We start from the raw sequence: 19,887 nt of genomic DNA, 5'->3' as shown, positions 1-19,887 counted from the left end.
CCTCTACACGTTCAGCCCGAACACCTGCCCTGAACTGCAGACCGAAACCCTGTCACCTTGAGCCTCTACTTGTTCATCGAGGAGTCTCAGGCTCGACACGCCCCACACAGAGTTTGTGACCGCCTCTCAGAGGCTTTGCTAGTGCAGCTGGTGGCCCTCTGTCCTCCCAGTCACTCAGGGAGCAAACTCCTTGCTCCCATCCTGGGCTCCTCTTTCTAGCTCCCAAAGCACATGGTGATGAATCAGCAACTCTTGTTGGCTCTTCCTTCCAAACACACCCGGAGCCTCACTGCTTCTCAGCACCACCCTTGCACCCAACCTGCTCCAAGCCACCACCGTCTTGGCCTGGGTCACCTCGGTCCCATTCTGGCAATCTCCCCATTTCCTCTCACTGTGGACTTTCGATAGTGTCCAAAGCGAGCCTCTCCTAGGACAGGTCACAGTGTTACAGAAAAGACCCGGGGCAGGGGGTGAACAACACACTATCGCCGAATGGACCCACCCTTGTGCTCCGGGGGTCCCCCACCCTGTGCTAGGTTCGCCTTGCCTGCCACCAGGAAAAAACATCTCTCAATGCCAGAGATTGGTGAAAAGGGATTATTTATTTAAAGAGCTATACAAACTTAAGAGAGTAATGACTTAATGTCTTCATTCGGATCCCAAAGTCCTTTAGAATACCTATAAACATATAGTCCTTCCTTTTCCTCTGCCCAGTCCAGGGTACTATACCTCAGAAACAGAAATAGAAGTTCATGGTTCTTCTCTACCCAGGCCGCGTGGTCCCAAAAAGGCCCCACATGGCTGCCATCCCTGGGTTTAAATCCCAGCACCCAACTTCCTCTGCCGCACCATTTCCGACTCCTCCCACAATTAGCCACAGCTGCCAGCATTCCCGTATTCTCCCAGCTTTACTGGGCCGCCATAGTAAATCCGGGCAGGTGTGATCCTGTGGTGTGGAGCCAGTCATCTCCAAACTCTTACGCAGACGCTGTAACCAGGAGATGTTACCTCCCAGTTGCATCATGGGTTGAAGTCACTCCCATCCCCCTGGCTCAAAGCATGGCCACAGCTGTTTAACATATCTGTGAAACCTATTAAAGGTTATAGATTTGTCAACTGACCATTCTAGAGGTTATGTGCAAAACTGTTGCTATGCAAAACAGCTCTCGATGCATCCCATCCCCCAACTCAGGCTTGTGGGGGTGAGGACATCCTGTATATGTATTTTTCTAACATTTCCTGGACACTGTGTTCTGGACCCCATTACAAATCCTTATTTGGGGCCCCCCTTGGCTGCACCCTGTCACAACGTCATTCCTCAGCCCAGAAAGCTCCACACATTTCTCACCTCATTCAAAGCAAAGCCAAGTGTCTCCTGTGACCCACATGTGCTGTGTGGGCTCACCTGTCCACCCATCACCTCTGCTCTCATCTCCGCACCCCCCACACCTGCCCCCTCGCTGGGGTGGAGCACGCAGGCCAGCTTCTGCATTGGCCCTCGGCCCTCGCTCTGCCCTACCCGATGTTCTGCCCGAAGGCTACTTGGTCTGCTTCCCCTGGCCGCACATGCCAACCCAAAGGGCACCTCTCCCGGTCACTCGGAAACCTTACCGCCTTCCCTGGCGACACTGCAGATCCCCGTTCCCACCGCATCTTTCTCCTCGGTGTGCACCATGTAGTCTTTGATTTTTAACAAATTACTGCTCGACTCTCTCATTAAAGACAAGCTCCATGGGGGCAGGGATGTGTTTTCTTTTGTTTTCTTCCCTGCCGAATCCCAGAGCGGCGAGCACGTTAACGGGCACCTGCTGCATATTTGTCCCTTGAACCTGTCTGGCGCGGTGCCGTCACTGCTCCGGGACAGCACACTCTGGAGTGCTTGCGTGTCCTTGGGGAAGGTGTCCAAGTATGGCGGGTCCTGACTGTCAGTGTTCAATGCCAGTGCTGTTTGTCACACACCCTGAGTCCGTGGTCCCCATTATAGAAGGACCTTACACACGCCGAGTGGGCAAATGCCCCTTCTCGTCGGATGCAGGAGGTGGGGCCGAGATAGTCACATGCCGGAGGATAAAGCAGGTGGCGGAGACGGAGAAAGAAGTCGCCATTCACACAGCGGCAACCTGTGTGCTTTTTCGCCATGTGAATCTGTTTGAGCGGTTCAGAGCAAACTTTATTTTCAGGAGTTTCAAAATTCAATCAGTCTCCCATGAATAGGGTGGCCCAATTCCCTCCCATAATTAGACCAGTGGCTGGTACGGCAGCCCAGGAATAAGTGCGCAAGAGCAGAGTCTTGGGATCGAGTTGGGAAATTCTGGTTAATGGGACAGAAAATTAAGTGGGTCCAGAAGAAATTTAAACAAAGTATTTTTTGAATTGCAAGAAAATTTTGATTAGACTGGGCCTTGTGGATGCTCATTCTAGAGACTCTGGGTCATGCCGTGTTTCCCCAAAGTGCGCTGGTCTGTGCTTCAGCACTCGGTCACCTGGATGGAAGTCCAGCTCCCACTGCCCTCCTGCCAGTGGGCAGCAGTGAGGCCCCTCTGCCCTCCAGTCTTGCAGCCGGTACTGTGGGCTGGGATACGTGCGCTCCTCCCGTGCTCGTGCCGGCCAGCAGTCACCCAGGGAGAGGGGACGCTGTAGGCAGAGTCAGCAGCTACACCCCTTGTGGAGCTCCCCGACTTTTCTCCTTCCAGCTACTGCAAACCCCAACCTGTGTCCGGTGACTTCTCAGGCCAGCAAGGGCACAAATGTCCCCCCAAGTCCCTCCGTGCCACCTGGGCAGATCTAAGGGTCCCTTAGTCAGTGAGTAAGTGTAGAAAGAATTCAGTGAATCCCCTTCATTCGAGGTAGACTTTTGTCCAGTTTCCGCCTGCTCCCATCACTCCCCAGTGCCTTCACAGAGTTGGGTTTTTAAAATACTTTGTCCAGGCTTTATTAGTGCTCTCTGTGGGCGGGTGACGCTGGCATCCCCACTGTCAGACACAGAGCCTCCCCAGTCCCCACGGTACACCTAGAAATGCTCACGGTTTCTCAGAACTCCAGGCTCCCTGTGAGCTCCTCCAGCGCCCCGCGCGCTCCCCACCTGCAGGTAGCATCCCCCACCCCCGAGGCCCACAGTCTCACCTGCACTGGTTGACTTCCCCTTCCCACTTTCCTCTCGAGGCAGGTGTGCAGAGTTAGCGCACGCGTCTACTGGGGCGCATTGAGGTCGGCTTCTCTGGCAAACAGGTGTGCAGAGCATGGTGCTGGAGACTTGTGAACCTGGGTCCTGAGGACACTGGGCCTGTCCTTCCTCCTTGTCACATGCATGTCCTCGTAACTGTGCAGATCACGTAGGAAACTGGAGTCGCCAAACCTTCCTCCAGACACACAGGCATGGGTGTGTAGCACACAGCCCTGTGCGTTACACACCTGTGATGCATTTCTGGCCCAGCGTTCCACGTCCATGAGGGGTGACAGGTGTCCTGGGTCCCCTCTCTTCCCTGTCACACGTCCCCCGTGGTGGGGGAAGCACAGTCCCTGCCACAGAGCCAGCTGCTCCTCCCAGTCCGCAGCCGCTGCAGTGCCAAGCTGGGGGCTGACCGCAGACGGGAACAAACTGGGAAGGAAGAGATTGGAAATGCTTCCACAGAGCAGCTGATGTTCCCTGACGTTCCAGGAACCCCCGCAATTTACTGTCGCCCCGACTTTAACTCTCACCTAACACGGTGTATAACACGGTGTCGTCTTTACTCTCCAAGTTATTTATTTACAAGTGCATTTTCGGCACCAGCCCTTCCATTCGTTAATCCTAATGTGGCCTTTCCCGACGCCTACTTACCATTTTAAAGACCGGCTATAACTCACAGCGCTTTCCTGAACACATCCAGGGTGTATTATATGGGGCAAGCTTAATGGAAAGTCTTATATACCGAAGCAGGAAAAAACCACCCATAATTTACGATGGCTTTGAGTTTTGATCATAATTTACTCATAGAGACCTAGTCATACAAAGCAATATGGACACAATTTTTCAGAAGCAATCAAAAAGTAAAACAAGAAGCGCTGGTCTTATTAGTTGTGTTTTCCTGAAAGCTCCAACACGCTCCATTCTGGGATTATGCAAATTATACTTAACCACCAAATACTTTAGGTTTTTATCATTGCTCTCCAGCTAATTCTATTAGCTCACATTTTAGAAGCATCTTAGCCACCACAAATTCTGCCGTCCCTGTGTTTTTCTTCTCCTATTGAAGAAACTGTCAGAGGTTTATTCCAGCTCAGGATCTGAAAACACCAGAGGAAACGTACATGGAATTCTTTTAAATGTCATTCAGAAAAATTATACCCAAAGAGAAGTCCCATTTCGAGGATCTGTGTGTGGCCCCTAGTTGTAAACCGCAGACTGGAGTCTCACCTTAACAAGCGGGAAACTCTTAGGAGAAGTTCGCCGAATAAGGGACCATCAAACGCCCCTCGGGGGAACCAGGCAGGCTCGGAAGGGGCTTCTGCCCGCTCCTCCAGCGGGATGGAATGAGCCTGTGCCCAGGACCTGCAGTTGTCTGGAAGCCCACACAGGGAGGGGAAGACACGGACGGGAGGGAGAAACGTCCTCGAGGCAACGGCCCTGCAGTCGGAAAGGAGACGAGACACCAAAGAGGGCAGGGAGCAGCCTGGCGGGTCCGCCCCGTGGCAGGCGCCCCTGGGGGGAAATCCTGCCAGTGGGCAGTGGCAGCTCTGAGACAGAGGGTCCCTTCAGACAGGCTCTCAGAGGAGGGCGCGTCTGGGCTGGGGATCAGGCAGGAGAGGGGGGTGTTCCAGGCTGTGCTTGGGGGACCGAAGATCCCAGGGAGCTTGTGAGCCAGAGTGAGGTCTGATGTGTCTGCAAAGTGGTTTGGGGCCAGCCACGTAGGTCGTGGTCCTTGAAGATATTTGGGCTCATTTTTGTCGGCAGTGAGCAGCCCCCGGAAGGCCAGCAGGCTGTCAGAATATAAGCGTGACAGGACTTGAGAACGGCGTCAGGTAACAATGTGATCTGGGGACAGGCATCAGGTAAGTCTGGACAAGCAGCGGCTTGGCCGGGAGACCTTGCAAACGGCGAGGTCGTCGGACACTAGTAGTTCAAGGTCTTGCTCAGGGCAGAAGAGCCGGGCGAGGCGGGAACGGGGACGAGGCAGCAGGCACTGTGAGGCGGGGGCTCTCGGGGAGCAGGGAGCGGCGCTGAGCGTGGAGATGCTATCTTTCCACAGCAGCGGGGGGCCGCGCAGCAGGGGCCGAGCTGGAGGTGGCAGCTGTGTGTGTCACTGGTGCTCCGGTGCCCCGGGCCCCGTGGGCTCCAGAGGAGCTGTAACCGGGGTCTGCGGGGCACCTGTCACGTGCTGGATGGAACTGGATTAAACTTGCAGGGAGAGTAGGGAACACCCAGGGTTAGGGTGTTGCGGGAGGGGAGAGGGGGAGGGAACGCGAAGCCAAAATGAGGGAAAACTGTGTCGTGGCACCGGGAGATGCCAGGTCGGGGAATTTGAAGTGCAGAAGGCGGGTGTGGTGGCCAAGGGGCGCCGGCCGTAGTCCCCCGAGCACACACACCTGTGCGCGTGTGTACGGGGGGGCCACGATGGGGGCCTGAGGACCTAGTGCTGGAACTGGGTAGCAAAACTCCAAACACAGGGCGGGAAGTGCAGAGCAAGCCCAGACCATCAGGTGGAGAAACGGCCTGGAAAGAAGAATAGAGGGCAGGTGCGAGTAGGGAACCAAACCTCGGGAAAGAGGGGAGAACCGCGGGGAGGGAGTGTTTGCGCCAGGTTCTTCCTGCCCACCCAGCCATGCTGTCCTGGGAGCCACCCTCCAGCCCCACCCAGCTCAGCTCAGGAAGGACCCCCACCCACCCATGAGTGTCTGACACTCATGCCCTTAGAGCTTAGAAATAGCCTCCACTGACCATCCGGGGACGAGGCCTCTGCCCTGTCGGGAGCATCAGCCCAGCGGTCTGGACTTCCCACCCCATCGGGGGCATCGCTGACCACCGGAGGATGCACATCCAGACCCCGTGTGGCCCAGGGCTCTCCTGACACCACAGCTGGCACCAGGGTACCGTTGTCCTGGACAAGCCTCCTTGTCTGTGACAGATGAGAGGAAAAAGCTCTTCTTTCATGGAAGGGGGGAACTAGGGTTTATCTTTAAGGGATTGAACACTAAGAAGAGAACGTTGAAAGGAAGCACCTTCGGGGGAATCGCTAACCCTTACACAGGCAAGGGCTCTCCCCCATCAAGCAGGTGAACAGAAACACGGGGTGCTCTTCGGAAGCACCACCCTCCAGGCAGATAGAGGAGTCCCACGGAGAAGGCAGGGGTTGATCTAACTGTGACCACCGAAAGGGCCCTGAGCATTAATGACTCTCTGCTACTTGGCCCATAAATTGTGGGGTCTTCCACGCTCCTGCCTCACAGTTGGCGGAGGAGGAGCCCAGCTGACACAAGCCGATGGCAGCGTGACATCGGAAAACTCACCCAATGGCATTTTTGAGCACCTACAGGTGGTGGGGGGTGCTATCCTAAGAACCGTGGGGCAGAGGGGGCGATCTTTGTGATGTTGGCTTCCCTGCGTGGTTGAGGGTGTTTCCCGTAACTCAGCCACGCCCAGTCTAGTCACAGACACCTCCAGGAAGAACCAGGATGCGAGAGTTTAAGGAATAAGGACATCACACCCTGAAGGTTGGGGATGGATGCTCGGGAGGGTGAGAAATGCTGAAGGCAGCCACCAAATCCACTTGGTTTTTGTCATCTGATCTCCGTCTTGCCTCGCAGGCAGGAGCTCCTTCCCCTCAGCAAGCCTGAGTTGGCACACCCTTCTGGCTGGAAGGCAAGCCTGGCTCAGCTCACCATGTGGTTGAAGTTTTCAAAAAGAATTTTCAGCAGATGTACTAAATATGGTCAGGCAAAAATTTCGGTACAATTTCTAATTGTTTGAAATTAAATAACTAAAATCTTTAGCTGCAGCTGATTCGTAAAGCTGTTTGGAATTAAAACCTAACTTTCCATGTTAACCCATAGAGAATCCTGCTTGTACCTCAGTGATTCTTCCGGAATCGCTCCTCGTCCCCCGGCAAACAGAGCTCACTTTCTTTCAGTGAGAGTCCACATCTTGTCACCTCTCATCTGCCCCCCAGTACTGCTGTCCATGTTGTAGGAAAGGAAACTGAGGCACAGAGAAGTCAGAGGAAGCAGCCCAAGGCCAGGCGGTGGACAGGGGTCAGGCCAGGACATGGGCCACCTCTGTTCTGTCTCTCGACCGTGGTCCATGTCCGCCCAGGGCACAGAAACAGAGAAGGAAGTAGAGAAGCAGAGACGCGCTATGACTTGGCATAAAACTCAGGGCCTTTTAGAAAATTAGAAAATTATGTTTTTCTTTTATTTGTTTGTTTGCTCTTGGTCATGACTTTTAAGTTGCTCTAATTTCATCCACAAAAAAGGAATCACCATGTTTAGTGACCTGATTTGCATATGACCTTCATGAAAACATGGGAGTTAGGTTTGTTCCTGGAAACCTGCTTGGCAGCGAGCTACCTGCTCCTCTGCCTGGGCCCGAGTTCCCGGAGACGCGCCGCACCCTTGCCCTTGCCCTCACCCTCGCCCTCACCCTCGCCGACCCTGGCTAGTCCTGCCCCCACCTCTGCCGTCACCACAGTCAGTGGGCAGTTGGGAGTTTGAGGACCAAAGGGAAATTAAGGGTTCATTTTGGGGTTTTTGGCGGTGTTTCTTTAAATCAACAACTCTGGAGACAAGATCGAGAATTCTAGGTGTTATCCTGCACGTGTGCGCTTTTATCACCTTTCACAACTCAGGGTCAGCCAGAGAACCCACTCCCTAGCTCCCTCTCCGTCTCCCCACGCGGGTCTCAGGGACTCCTCGCTCCGGCACGCACCCGTGTTCATTTTCGCTCCTTCCCCGTCTGGGGCGCAAATATGGACCCGCATCACGGTTTGCTCTTCTCTCTGGGGAGTGAGTTGTGCCTCTCACTTCGATGGGGACTCCGGCTGAGGGCGAAGCTGCTGCCCGCTCCAAGCTATTGATCTATTGAGCTATTGATGTTTCCCTAACACACAGTTTCACTATCCATAGACTAGAAAATATTTCACCAGGCGCCTGTGTGTCCTGGGCACCATCCTGGGCACTTTTATTCAGCTGCCACCACTGTCCTGTGTGCATGGGACCCTCCTACAGACCAGGACTGTGAGTGACTCTGTCTTTGTCGGGCACCTTGAAGGAATCGTGTGCACGCGTGTGTGTGTGTGTGTGTGTGTGTTTACTATGCAGATGACGGAGCAAGCGTTCGGTGACTAGTCATGTGAAGTACCGTTTTCTGTGGATGGGTTGCACAGATGAGTTGCAACTCACATGGGGATGCACAGGAATTGCCAGAAGCCACTCTGTGTCTAACGGTCACCGTCCCTTCCCTCTGATGGGGGCCTTGGCACGGGACCCCCTTCCTAGGGCAGATCTAAGCAGCGCCATCCGTGCAGCCCACCCTGCCATCCGCCGATCCTCCGTCCATCAGCATCTCTCTCTCCAACCAGGATGCGAACGGCTCTGGAGGCCCGCGTCGGGAGTCCGGGCGAAGGGGGCGTCCACCCCTGTGGAGTGTGGCAGCGGGAGACGGGAAACTCTTGGCGAAGGCTGACAGGAAGGAAGGGTTTGCGTGCTGCGCGGGCCCCGGAAGGGTGGCAGATCCTCCTCTGTCGTTGGCGTGCACAGAGCAGTGCTGATTTTCATCCAGAGAGAAGGTCGCCAAAGCATCTTGTTGTCAGACCTGAAGCTTCATGTCTTACATAGACATGGTCACGTGGTCTCACATGACCTCACTGGTCAGAGCAGAGTCTGATGAACCTCAGAGCTCTCCGTGTGTTTGGGACGTGATATGGTCTGTCCGTGTCCCCTTCAAATGCACACATTAGTGCTGCTGATGGACTCGCGGGTATAATAATGGGAGATGGGCCAGTGAGAGGCAATCAGATCTCAAGGGTTCCCCTCTTAAATGGCACTAGTGTCCTTACAAAAGAGGCTCCGCACACTCCCCTGACCCCTCCCCCTGTGAGAACACAATGAAGTAGGCAGCCTACCACCTGGAAGGGGCTGTGGCAGAACCTGGCCCTGCTGACACCCCCATCTCAGGTGCCCAGCTTCCAGAACTGGGAGCAAACGAATGTCTGTTGTCTATAAGCCACCGGGTCTGTGGCGTTCTGCTATCGCAGCCCAAACAGACTAAGACAGAAAGATTCTACCCACCTTTATAAAATAATACCCAGGTCCCTCAAGGTCGGCAGCAAAGAGGAAACTCCACAGGGACAGGAGTGCCAGATGCCACAGCCCCAGGTCTTGTGTCCTCTGAGTCAGCATTCAAGGAGGTCTCCCGCCGGGTGCTGCAGCAGCCACCAAAGGGCCCAGCGTGCACACAGCTCCCTTCCACTCCCCGAGCAGCTGGAACACCAGACAAGACACTGACAAAGGGGCTGGATGGCCAAGGGGACAAACGGGGAGGAAGCACCCCACCAGGTGGCCACATGGGGTTCCGGGGTCACAGCACTGGCTCACGGCAGAGACGTCCGGCCACCCCGCCCCAAGCCCACAGAGCCCTCCTTTGTCCCGATGCCTGGCGTCCTCTCCCCAGCACACCCCACCCCATGAGGCCCTGATGGAGGTGCGGTCCAGGGGCAGCGGTCCCACCCACACACTCAGCCTACTCGGAAAAACTTAACCCGCACCCTTAAAAGAACGTTCCTCTCTCCTCTTCTTCATTGCAGGGCAAAATGAAAGTGGCAACGAATTTCTACATTTATCAGTCCACACTCACTAATGCATAGCCTGTGAGCAGGTTACAGACTCCGTTCCGTAGGCGTGCCATTGGATGAGGACGACCAGGAGCCCCAGGGAAAGAAGCCAGGCCTAGTCACATGGCACTACAACTATCTTTGAAGTGACCCCCACCCCATCACTGCAGGACAAACAGCCTCCTGCTGGGTGCCCGGCTGTGCAAAGGCGTCCTGCTCAGCGTGTCTGACCAAGAGCAGAGGGCACGGTGGTGGCGGGCAGGCCTTGCCTCCCTCCGCCCCCCTCTCCTCGGCTTCTCGAGTTATCATCTTAAAGGGAGGCCCTTGGGTGCTCCCGTCCTAATCAAAATGTAGCTCGTCCTCCATCGGGCCCAGAAAGCTGGTTTTCTGTATTTTGTACATGACAGTTGGAAGTGGCACTGACACCCATCAAAGGCTTCATAAATTTCACCTGTCACCCCCTGAAAAAGTATAGGCTTGGGTCACTGTGGGTAAAAGGTAAGTGAGGCTTCGTGCAGCACATCTGAGCGGAGAAATGGGAGGGGGGCAAGAAACAGTGATAGACAGCAATCAACAAATGGATTGTGTGCCCCCCATGCCAAAAGCCTACCCCCAAAATAAGGGCCCCCCACTGACTAAGGCCATCAGTGAGAGGAGTTTGGGCTTTTATCTCTCCCGTGCGCTCGAAATGCACAGAATATAGGTTAACTTCGGTTGCCAAGGTAAACAGAAGTACTTAAGCCAACCAGAATGATCTTTGAAAACGGATGCGATCACAGCACAGCTTCCTTATTAATTAACCGTTTCTCCTGAAATGGGTTTGGGGTTGCCGGTCGCTGCCCTTTTTCAGGGGGTACGTTTAGCGAGGAAGAACAAGGGATGAATAGACACCCCGGCCCGATCCTTCCCACCGCCCTCTTGCTGTTTGGCTGCAGCAAAGTAACTTCTGCAAACTTTGCTCGGGCCTTGCAGAATCGCAGAACCGCAGGACCGATGGGCAGGGCGCAGGCTCCTCACCCGGCACAGGCCCTGCGGGCAGCCTTGCGCCTCCAGGCTCTTCCCAGGTTTTCTTCCCCACGAAGCTGAATTCACCTCCTCACCATTTCCAGTGGGTGTTCTCACCATAACCATATGGAAGCGATTCTAGAACATTCACCAGACAATTCGTTTGCAGTCACAATGCTGAATACCTATCAAATTATTCTGTAAAAAGGAAATGAGGCTGGAAAAAAAAAAAAAACTAATGCTCACCCGGGGCGGCGCGCTGGGCCACAGAGATGAACGGGCCGGCACCCGAGCCTGCCAGGGCCACCCTTCCTCCTCGGTCCTCCCGGTGACCAACCTGCAGAGTGTGATGGCCTCTCCAAGCCGGTGACATGGGGCCTCCTAAGAGGAAGCCGCTTCCTCATGAGTCCCCCGTGGCCCATTAGTAAAGAAGTGTCTTGGGATGAAGACCCAGAAACCTCGGCCTTCTCTGAGTTTATTTCCAGACCGACTCCTGTCGTGCTAATTAAGGTCTCTGTGTATCAGGTAAGCGCGCAGCTGGCTGGAAACCTTCGCAGAGGCTGATATTCAAACCGGGAAAGGGGCACATTAATTTTATTTTTCCCCACAGATGAAAATCCGTCCCTCCTCCCACTGTGAGTTTTGTGTTGCTCCGTGTGCCCGGCCTCACTCCAGACACCAGACCGCACCGGGGCCCCATTTTGGCTTCCAGCAGGGAGGGCGCAGCTAAGCCCGCCCGCGTGATTCCTGCTGCGGATGTGCCCAACTTCCTACCAAAACCGACACAAACTCACAGATGAAAAATGGAAGCCTGATCCCAAACACCCCAGGAATAAGACTTCGGCTCCACCAGAAATTGGATTTCTTCCTCATCCAATCAATATTTAATAAAGAGAGGAAAGGGGCTCGTTACAAAGGCCCTCTCGCTCCTGCACCAGTCGTCCGCGTGAGCTTCCAGGATTTCAGGGAGCGGAGCTCTTAATTGGAACGTTGCGTTCTCTCCCTGCGGCCGGGGCGCAGGCCTCACTCTGCTAGAAAGCTCCCCGGGCGGGATCGGGGAGGGGGCCGCGCGGGAGAGGAGGGAGGCCCGGCCGCCAGGCAGCAGCTGCGCAGGTTCCGCAGGCGCGTCCCCGAGTTTCACTTTCGGTTTGAGCCTCCCCGACTGGTCCGCCCCAGTCGCAGGCTCCGCGCGCAGCTGCCCCTGCCTCCTCCAGCTCTTCCTTCCTCCTGACCGCGCTGAATGGGCCCAAGGCATTGGAGAGTTGCCCTCCCCCCCAGCCCCCATGCTGTGAGCGTCCAGTGAGGTTTCCTCCTCCTAAACAGAGGCCCTGCACTGGGGTGAATTGTTTACAAGGTGGAGCGTGTGGGTTCCCGCATCCAGCTGCCTGCCTGTGAGACGCCTCCACGCCAGCCTGCCCCCACCCCCACCTGCGGCCTGCAGAGTGCGCCTGGACACCCTTTGAGACCCGAGGACTCCTCTGAGCCGTGCTGGCCTCGCCGCAGAGACCCCGTCCCGGGGTTGGCGCTCCACAGGCCCTGGGCAGGGGACGCCGCTCCGAGGCTGCAGCTGCCCACTGGCCCGGAGGATGCAAGTGGGCAGCAGGAAGAGTATTTTAACTCTGGGACACCTTCCTGCGCCCTCAGAGGGGGGAGATGGGCTTTTCCACCCCCGAGTTTCAGTTAATCAGTATAATAATTTCCCCCGGGATGTGTGGAGACTCAAATTTGCTCCTGACCAAGGCGCCGTGTCCAGCACTGCACTTGCGTCTCCTGGGGAAGAGACCCGGGTGACACCCTCTCTGCCTCCCAGAACCTCTGGGGGAAGACAAGGCCCTGACTTAGAACTAGGCTGGTGGAAAGGAGGTGCAGGCCCAGAAAGGCACGCCCGCCTGCCCGCGGAGCCAGAAGAGGGCTCATAAACCAGGTCCGCTCATATCTGCAGCCCAGCGGGATGAAGGGCATCTCGAGTCAGTGCAGAAAGGGCTGGGTTTACATTCCCAGAGTGAGGACAATTGACTCTCCACTTGGAAAAGAAAAATAAAGATTCCTAATTCATACTGCAAACAAAAGTAAATTCCTGTTACACCAAAAACCTAAATGTAAAAAATAAAACCCAAAAGATTATTGGAAGAAGATATGAGAGAACCTTTTCTGTAATCCTGCAGTGAGAATAAACAAGATGAAACAGTGGACAAAATGATATAATTGGCCACAAAATTACAAAATAGTATAAACTTTTTCCAGTGAAGGCCAGACTGAACAAAATGAAAAGACAAGTGACAGACCCGGGGCGGGGGTGGGGGGGGCACAGCTAAGCGTGGACGTCCCCCATTTAGTGAGTCTGACAAGCGCGGCCAAGCTGCGGTGTGAGGGAGACGGCCAGCGACCACGCAGGAAGGAGGCTCCAGTGGTGAACGGGCCTGCGGGGGGACGCCACGCCGCGCTGCTGACCGCAGGGCCAGGGGAGTGGGTGACAACCCAACGCCCTTTCTCAGGAAGATGTGCCTGTGAGACAGGGTGAGCTCCTCTGCCCACTGAGGACGTGAGGACACGGGCACCTTCGGGATTTCTGCCGGGGACACTGGTACAAATGCTTTGGACGGGAATTCCTCATCATCTAAGGAAACATTGCGTCTGCATCCCCCTGAGCTCGCGAACTCACTTTTCTGCATCTACACAGACATGAACACATCGTCAGGATTCATGCCCTGCTTGTAACAGGAACCGTGGCGCAGCCTGCGTGTCCGTCGGGGGAGAAGGGCTTCCTAAACGGCAACAGATTCTCCAAATGGAGTGCCACACTCCCGTTACCACCTGGAGGTGACGGAGTCCCCATCCACAGGAGAATGGCTATATAAATGCCAGCGTCGCCGTGAAACTGAGTGTTACGTAGCTACTTAAAAGAAGGGGCTGGAGCCGGAGATGAAAGGGGCCTGCATTTCATCCAGCGACTGAGGCCAGCGGCAGAGCAGGGACCCGTGTCAGAGGTGGGCACACAGGTGAGAGAGGACACGTGGATGTCTGCGTGGGCAGGGGGTTGCTGGATGGGTGGGCACTAGGTAGGTAGGTGGAATGATCTTACTCAGTTTCTAAGTTGAGTGTGTGTGCACCCTAACTCACACTGCTCCAACAAACTACGCCAGGATGTGCGGCCTGAACGCCCACCCCTTTCTCACCGTCCTGGAGTCTGGGAAGCCCAGGCCAGGCGCTGGCGGGTCTGGGCCTGGGGAGGCCCTGGCTCTTCGGCTTGCCTAAGTCCCCTCCTTGCTATGTCCTCCCGGAGAGGAGAGCAGGGTGGCCCGCTGCTAGTGTCCTTTCCTGAGGACACTAGCCCATCTCGAGGGCCTCGCCCTGTGACCTCATCTAGCCCTCATCCCCTCCCGAGGCCTTGACCCCCACCCACGGGGGATTCTGACAGACGGTCCACAAGAGGTGTGTGAGTCGGGGTGTGCAACACACCATCAGAAAATAGTCATACCACAGCATTCGTGGTGCTGGTCTCGGGGGGTGGGCTTGAAGGGAAAGGCCCTCACTGTGCCTGTGTGTGTGTTCACACCTGTGTGTGTGTGTGTGTACGCGAGACGGTGATTCCACAGACTCGAGAGCACAAGACCCTAACGGGCCTCATTTTCTTCTCAAGCGTTCCCCTGCCTGGTGCTGGAAGTGAATCCAGGGCACTTCTTTCCCCAGGACTGCCTGGTCCTCAGTAAAGCCAGAGTGTCGGGTGCGGGGGGCCCACCTGCACCCCTGCAGCACAGCAGAGACTGCCCCTGAGCTGGCGGGGGGTCAGGGCCTCCTTGGTCCTGCCCTTGAACACAGAGAGCATGGTTCTGCCACCCCTGCCCAAGGTGTGGCCAGGGGACAGGCAGGAGGCTGGCTGCGGGCTGGCCCTGAGGCCCCACACCTCCCCTCTCTGGGCTCCTGATGGTCCCAGAGCGTGTGTCTGGGCTCAGCTTCCTCCACCCCTTCTGGGTCCCTCTCTCACCTCACGAGGGTCCTCAGGATGAACACAGTACCCCTCTCTCGGTGACCCACACGCCTGTGTCCCCATGCCCGTTCAGCTCCTCCAGTTCTGGGCCCCAACAACCTTCCTCTTATCCAGAGTGAGCGGGGGCACAGTTCTTGCCAACCACCCGGACAAATACACCGTGTAATCTGAGCGACCTTGCCCTCTGGGTTTTAGACTTTCGGAACTCTAAAGCCAAGATTAACTTTCTCCCTCTTTTTCCCACTAGAAGCACCTCCTCCCTGAGCCAGGAACGCAAAATAGAAAAGACTGACTATTTGGGAGAGATCACAACCCCAAAACTGCCAGGGGCATGGACACTGGACTGGGATGCCCAGCGACCAGGCCTGCACACCCCAAACTCCCATTGTCTCCTGGCCTCTCTACCCCATACCCTCGAAACGCAGAAAGCACAGCAGCGAGACACGCACGCCCGTCCCAGGGAGCTCTGCAGGACCCACTCCTGAGGCGTGGGGTGAGAGGCCCCCACTCCCACCACGTGGAAGGTGGCCAGCTCTGCTCCCTGCCTGTCCACCAAGCCCTGTGGCCGCAGCGGTGGCCTGGGCTCTCTCCCCGGCGACCCTCCCAGCCCCAGGTGCTCCCTCCTTCTTCTTCGCTCTTCTGGTGTGGAGTGGCTGCCCGTCCAGTGGGCCCAGGACACGGCCAGCGTCACTCCGGGTGGACAGAGGAGCTCTGAGTCCGCGGGAAGAAGGACAAGGAAACACTGACTCCTGACCGGGGACTGGGCCCTGCTGGGGACGTGTAAAACATGTAAAAGGTGTTGGTGAAGGGCTTCCCTTTGGTTGAGTCTTCTCCAAGTCTGTGCCGAGTGTGCCTGAGACCTTGCCCCAGGGCCCGGACTTAGGGCCCACAGGAAACACGAAGACACAGGTTTGTGTCCCACCGGGGGCAAGGCATTTTCTTGCTGTCAGAACAACTGAGTGACTGCGGGCCCAGGTGTCCCGAGAGGCTTCCAAACCCAGACACCTCCTCATGTGACCGTCACCGCACGGGAAATGCCACCAGACTCTCAGCAGTGGTGGGTGTCAGGCCAGCGCTCTTTCCACAAACCGGGAGGCCCTGCCAGGAAAAGTAGCAGGCCGCGCGGTATTTTTAGCATGTGCTGCTGGGACTCCCTTTCCTTCAAAATCCAATTAAAGCCTGGCAAACAGAAACCTTGTTCAATTCGGTTCTACACAGCAGTTTCCTGTTTTATTTAAGGGTTCGCCTTTAATTCGCTGGTGTTTGTTCCCTTCCCCCCCGCCCTCCCCGCCGTCCTTACTTCCAGGCACCGAGTGGCCTGCCTCACGACCGCAGAAACTGAGAATGAAGAGACCGGGCCGCCTTCTGGATCCCGCTGGTTTCGGGTGTATGTGCCACCTCTGGGGCTCTGGGCTTCCCCTGGGGGGGGGCGGGGCAGGTGGTCAGAGCGGCGTTGAAGCTGGAACCTCGGGAGTCCTTGGGTCTTGGGGACGTTCCGAGACTCCCGTGCTCTGGTGTCTGGGTTTTCTGCCAAGAACGGGTCCCTGGGCCACATCAGCAGAACAAGTGTCATGATTCCGTTTCTTCCAGCCACTGTTGCCTTCATCTGTGTGTCCGCTGGTGATGTATTAATGTCCGCTCTCCCGTCTCGATCTGCAGGAGACCTTGCCTCGTTGGGTTCTTTCTGCAGAGTGGAGAGAAGTGAAGGCAGCAGACGAGATGATGACGTATTCTCCAACGCCGAATTTATAGAGAGGTCTTTTGTCAGCCATTGCACGGCACTTCGTGGGGTGAAATTAATCCCGTGAATAAAATTGCTAACCTCACCTAAAACAGGTGCTTTATTTAAAGGAGGATCAATGATCAATGTTGATAAAAGCTTTTCATAATCTTAGGCTGCAAATGGGATAAATGGGCAGTTCTGGATGGCACGCTGACAAACTGGCGCGAGCTGATGCCGCCGCCGAGGACGTCGGTGGGGCAGAGCCAGGCTCCCAGGCTCCCAGGCTCCCCTGGGACTGCGGCCTCCTCCGCTGCACCTCGGGCTGGGAGAAAGGCTAGTTTCTGATGCAGTGACGCTACCTGCAAGCATGCCTTGCAGCATCTCCTCCCAGAGATTGTCATCTGTGACTGACACAGCAAGGCGTTTAGGTGCGTAACAAAAATTGCTCTGGAGGCTGAGAGACCACACCCCCAGCCCTTTGTTCTTTACCCAGGGGTGTCAGTCGTTCTGATTTTTAGGGGAACGTTGGTTGTCTATTACTCAGGGGCGATTCTTTGTGACAAGCTTCATTAAGTATGGTTTATTTCACAGTTTACATACACTCAACCCTCGACGTGTGGTCCCCACCACAGGGCAGCCAAAGGCTGCGAGACGCCAGCCCACTGTGCATTACTGATTTTTGCAGCCTTTGGCTTCTCGGGCAGTGAGTCCAAGACTCTTGGCCATCCTGAGCCAAATCCCCAACACCATCACAACTCTGTAAGCAAAATGCTCACCGGCCAAAAGCAGAAACATCTGGAAAGAAGTTTAAATCCCAAACTTGTTCATTGGATAAAAATAAACATTATTTTGTCCAATCATCTTATCCATCAGGAAGTGTGTTTTCCCTCTTTTGCCTCCTTCCTATCTCTGAGTTTGAAATCACTGAAGGATGCGGTGGAACTGTAATGAACGCCAGCACATTCACCTCCCTCGGGACCTCACGTTCTGGATTTCCCGTTCCCGAGATAAAAGGAACTTGAGGGGGAATGAGCCTGTAGAGATCAGCGAGTTGCTGCTCACCCTTTCAAAGGAGCTCCAGGAGAGCGGGCTGCGCTGGTGACTTTGGCAATGAGAATGTCTGCTCTGCTCTCGGGTTTCCCTCTTCCCCCTTTCTGTTCAGGAATAATCTGGAGGAGAGTTACAGATGCCACCAGCCCTGTAAAGCCCGCCCTGCATGTGGAGACCTGCCCGGCAGTGCGGAGGACTTCTTCATTTCGACATCAAGCCTGTCGTCATATTTTCAGTCGCTGCTGTAACTGTCTCCTTGCAAGTGCTCTCACTTAGCCCGGACCACCTGAGGCTCCGTGCGGGACACAGCAGCGCCGCCTGAGACACTCCTGTGATGTTCTGTACATCACACAGCTGCTAACAACCTGTCAAAGTCGTCCCGACGCCAAACCGAGAAGTTGATGGTTTGGGTAACGTATTAGAGGAGATGAAAAAAATAAAGACAGTCCTCATTACTGTAATAAGGCCAGCAGAGCCACACGGAGAATCAATTACTGATTTGTGACCTGGTGAACTCGCCCTCCGTCGAGCAGAGAACGGCACCGCGCCTCCTGCGTTATCAAGGGGTTTGGGACGGGGCACTGTCTGAAGTGGAGCCGCAAGTCCAGGCAGATCCCTTTCCTTAAGTCGGCACTGACTTAATTACCTTGTTCCTGAGCACACAGATCAAACGGAGCAACTTAAGGGGCCACAGCTCTGCGCCGGCTGGAAAGGAGAAGGAAACAATTAACACCAACAAGAGCTACATCTACAGCTGTGACACCTCCTGGCAGAGGCAAGGAGACTCAGGGCGCAGGCGGGTGCGAAGTCCTTGACTGGCTCCCCTCTGGCCACTTTGGTGGTCTGTCCAGGCTGGCCGTGGCAGCCGAGCACTGCAGGGTGCGGTCAGGTGAGCTGGGATTCGGAGCTCACAGTGCAGCCAAGGGCCAAGGGGCAAACCCGCCCGAGGACGTCTGTGCAGATGGTGGGGCCCCCTGGTGCCGTGTGCCGGGCCGATGGAGGGTGCCACTCTCACGGCACGCCCCGCATTCGTGCGTCTGAGAAAAGGCTCTAATGAAGATTCTAACTAAAACTACGCACACACAGTTTCTTGTCACCGATGAAATGTTTTGTCTTTTGTCTCCCAGAGCCATGTCCAGACGCTGTGTCCTGCACAGCAAGTAGAGCCCGTGGGATGACTATCCAGAGCACACAGGAGAGCCACCAGCTAGGGAGAGATGCTTGTTGCCATTTTTCATCCCATTTGTCACTCTCATGTCCTTCTTCTGCACAGAGAGGTGGCAAGGACACCAAACTAAAACACAACAGACTCCTCTGTTGCCAGGCTTGGAGATGAAATTCTGGGGACACTGTCCCTCAATGTCAGAGGAGCTCCTGGGAGCTGAGACACCAGTGATGGCAGTGCAGGCTCTGGGTCCGTGTCCCTCCTCCTCCCACACAGTGCTCGGCAGCCAGGCCGGGCTTGCCATCGCTGGCACTGTGCCACAGGCACCAGGCCGCAGGCACTCTGGCCAAGGGAGATCGGCTCCACCAACTCGAAGCTCTGTGCAGCCAGCAGGGCACCACTCACACTGGGATGAGTGGGACTCATCTCTCCACCTCACTGTGAATCAGCCCCATCAGCGCCACGTGTGGCATCATCAGAGTCCGATGACACTTCAAGAAGTGGTTGATAAATGATGACTCATCTCTACAAGGCTTGCACACAAATGAGTCACCGCTGGAAGGGTGTTTGGACAACTGGGCATTTGTAAAACGGCTGGTGTGGGTGGTGTGCTCTCCACAGGAAGTCTGTTGAGTCAGGGGGAGCCAGGAAAACCCCACTGTAACCACGCGCCATGAATCAGGTACAGGGGTGCTCAACTCCCCAACTGGCCTGAGGCACGTCACTAAAATTGCTCCTCCAACTCAGATGCGCACAGGAATCCCCTGGCTAAATGCAGATTCTGAGTCATAGCCCTGGGTTGGGCCAGAGGCAGTGAAAGTCTACCAAGTCCAGGGGATGCTCCTGGCTGCCAGGCTATGAACCATCCTTGGAGCAGCAAGTCCTGGAAGCCTCCAGTCTGTCCCCCAGGTCCTTTTCAGTGGAGCAGGCCCACTAACTGAATCCTAGGAGTACAGTCATGGAAAGTTCCAGAGCACTGCACCACCCAAAGAGATGAATGAAGTCAAAGTCCTCAGGAAAGATCTGGAGCACCAGGCACCTTGGCCAGCCCAAGTTCAGGGCTCACTTTGGGGAGCATGGCCTTCTGGGACTTCCTACAGGCAGACAATCGGGTGGTGAGGAAGAGAGCAGAATTCCCTGAGAGGAAGAACTG

The 19,887-nt window shown here is 55.6% G+C and overlaps 1 long non-coding RNA gene across 1 annotated transcript; it reads left to right on the top strand.

Moving 5' to 3' along the window:
* The first annotated feature begins 11,127 nt into the window (after positions 1-11,127).
* LOC118980493 (uncharacterized) lies at positions 11,128-11,574 on the top strand. Its single transcript, XR_005065109.1, has 2 exons — positions 11,128-11,333; positions 11,419-11,574. It is a non-coding gene; the product is annotated as an uncharacterized LOC118980493 (long non-coding RNA).
* The last annotated feature ends 8,313 nt before the right edge of the window (positions 11,575-19,887 follow it).

This window comes from Sturnira hondurensis, unplaced genomic scaffold (assembly GCF_014824575.4).
Source record: "Sturnira hondurensis isolate 20B ecotype Veracruz unplaced genomic scaffold, ASM1482457v3 Scaffold0001872, whole genome shotgun sequence".
NCBI lineage: Eukaryota > Metazoa > Chordata > Mammalia > Chiroptera > Phyllostomidae > Sturnira > Sturnira hondurensis.
This window is presented reverse-complemented; position numbering and strand designations above follow the sequence as displayed.